The 2,818-nt window shown below is 42.3% G+C and overlaps 1 non-coding gene across 1 annotated transcript; it reads left to right on the forward strand.

Annotated features, from left to right (window-relative positions):
• The first annotated feature begins 1,611 nt into the window (after positions 1-1,611).
• Positions 1,612-1,683, forward strand: TRNAS-GGA (transfer RNA serine (anticodon GGA)). Its single transcript has one exon. It is a non-coding gene; the product is annotated as a tRNA-Ser (tRNA).
• The last annotated feature ends 1,135 nt before the right edge of the window (positions 1,684-2,818 follow it).

Below are 2,818 nucleotides of genomic sequence, written 5' to 3' on the forward strand. Positions count from 1 at the left end.
CCAGTCCCAGCCGCTCGGTTTCCTGGGTGCACCACAAGAGCGTCATCTCAGGTGTGCCGTGTGTCTCCTCTGGGGAGCTGATCTCTGACTGCGACCCTCCTGGTGGATGCCAACCATCCAGGATCCCAGGAAGACTTCGTTAGTAATTGGGAGCCTGCTCACAGTTTGGTGGAGGAGGCCATCTCTGCGGCTGAGATTGCCCTTGCCTTCCGGCTCTGGCTGTAGCTGTCTGCCTCTCTGCCTCCGGCGAGGGGAGGGGCCTGTCCACAGCTGGCTAGCTCTCCTCTGGTATTCGCTCAGTCCTTTGTTCTGTGAGCGGGCCAGGCTGTGCCTCAGAGCTTTTTGCGGGAAAGTTTTTTTTTTTTCTTCTCTCTCTCTCTCTCTCTTTTTTTCGTCTCTGGTTATTCCCACAGTTTGGATTGCTGTCTCACGTTAGCTCCCTCAGGTTGTTCTCAGGGCATTCAGGCCTGTTCCCCACCCTATGCATGCAGCCCGTGCCTCCCTGTTCAGCCCTCCCTTGCTGCTGGTGGATGCGAGCTTCTGGGCTGCCTCTCCATTGGGAGTCGTGGCTAGGCATGTAATCTATGGGTTCTTTTATTCTCCTCCCAGTTATGTTGCCCTCCAAGATTCCAAAACTCCCCACAGACCCACCGGTGAGAGGGTTTCCTGGTGTTTGGAAATTTCTCCTCCTTCATGACTCCCTCCCCAGGATGGGTCTCCATCCTTAACTCCTTTGTCTCTCTTTTTATCTTTTATATTTTGCCCTACCTCCTTTCGAAGAGAATGGGCTGCCTTTCTGGGTGCCTGGTATCCTTTGCCAGCATTCAGAAGTTGTTTTGTGGAATTTGCTCAGTGTTCAAATGATCTTTCGATGAATTTGTGGGGGAGAAAGTGGTTTCCCCATTCTATTCCTCCACCATCTTAGGATCTCAACATCTTTAAAACTTGTTTTCTTTTAGTTACCATTTTTTTGTGTGTGTAGTGACAACAATTTAGGTCTACTCTCTCAGCAAATTTCAAGTATTCAATCAAGTATTATTAAATATAGGGCTTCCCAGTTGGATCGGTGGTAAAGAATTCACCTGTCAATGTGGGAGATTCCGATTTGATCCCTGCGTTGGGAAGGTCCCCTGGAGAAGGAAAAGGGAACCCACTCCACTGTTCTTGCCTGGGAAATCCCACAGACAGAGGAGCCTGGTGAGCTACAGCCCATGGGGTCACAAAAGAGTCAGATGTGACTTAGTGACTAAAACAATAATTATTAAATATCATCATTGTCACCATATTGTATGTTAGATCTCCAGAAATTACTCATCTTATAACTGAATGTTTGTAATCTTTGACCAGTATCTCCCCATCTCCCCACCCCCCAGTCCCTGGAAATAAGTGTTCTACTGTCTGATTCTGTGTGTTCTATGGTTTTAGAGTCCACATATAAGTGAAGTCATGTGGTATTTGTTTTTCTGTCTCTGGCTTATTTCATTTAAGTTATTTTATAATATCTTCCAAGTCACCAATGTTGTAACAAGGGCAAGATTTTCTTCTTTTATAAGGCTAAATAACATACAATTTATATGTATGTATTTACATATGTATACCCACATATGGGCTTCCCTGGTGGCTCAGAGGTTAAAGCGTCTGCCTGGAATGCAGGAGACCCGGGTTCGATCCCTGGGTTGGGAAGATCCCCTGGAGAAGGAAATGGCAACCCACTCCAGTACTCTTGCCTGGAGAATCCCATGGAGGGAGGAGCCTGGTAGGCTACAGTCCATGGGGTCACAAAGAGTCGGACACGACTGAGTGACTTCACTTTCACTTTCACCCACATATATATCACATTTGATAAATAATGCTACAATGAACATATGAGTGTAGATGTCTCATTGAAATAATGATTTCATTTTTTTTTCGTATCTTTTGTATGTATACTCAGTAGTGGGATTGTTGGGTCATACAGTAATTCAACTTTTAGTTTGTTGAGAAGCTTCCATATTATTTTCCATAATGGATGCATCAATTTACATTTCCATGAACAGTATATAATGGTTTGCTTTTCCCTACACCCTCACCAACACTTGTTCTCTCTTGTGTTTTTGGTAATAGTCATTCATACATGTATGAGGTGTTATCTCACTGTGGTTTTGATTTTCATTACCCTGATGATTAGCTACGTAGAACAGCTTTTCATATACCTGTTGGCCATTTATGTCTTCATTGGAAAAATGTCTATTCAGGTCCTTTGTCCATTCAAAAAATTGGGTTATTATTTTGCTATTGAATTATATGGGTTTTTTATATGTATATTTTGGATATTGACTTCTTATCAGATAGATAGCTTGCTCCCATTTCAAAGCTTGCTTTATCATTTTGTTGATTGTTTCTTTTCTGTTCAGAGCCTTTTAGTTTGATGTGGTTCAACCTGTTTAACCTTTATTGCCTGTGCTTTTGGTGTCATATTCTTGAAATCATTGCCAAGATGAATGCCAAGGAGCTTTTCCCCTATATTTTTTTAAGGAGTTTTATGGTTTTGGGTCTTAAGTTTAAGTCTTTAACCCATTTTGAGTTAACTTTTGTGAGTGGTGTAAGATAGGTGTCTAGTTTCTTTCTTGTGCATATAGAGATATAGTCTTCCCAACACCATTTATTGGAGAGACTAGAAACAGTGTCAGATTTAATTTTCTTGGGCTCCAAAATCACTGCAGACTTGAGCCATGAAATTAAAAGATACTTGCTCCCTGGAAGGAAAGCTATGACAAATTTAGACTGTGTATTAAAAAGCAGAGACATTACTTTGCTGACAAAATTCATCTAGTATTTT

The sequence above is a fragment of the Budorcas taxicolor genome, chromosome X, assembly GCF_023091745.1.
Source record: "Budorcas taxicolor isolate Tak-1 chromosome X, Takin1.1, whole genome shotgun sequence".
NCBI classification, from domain to species: Eukaryota; Metazoa; Chordata; class Mammalia; order Artiodactyla; family Bovidae; genus Budorcas; species Budorcas taxicolor.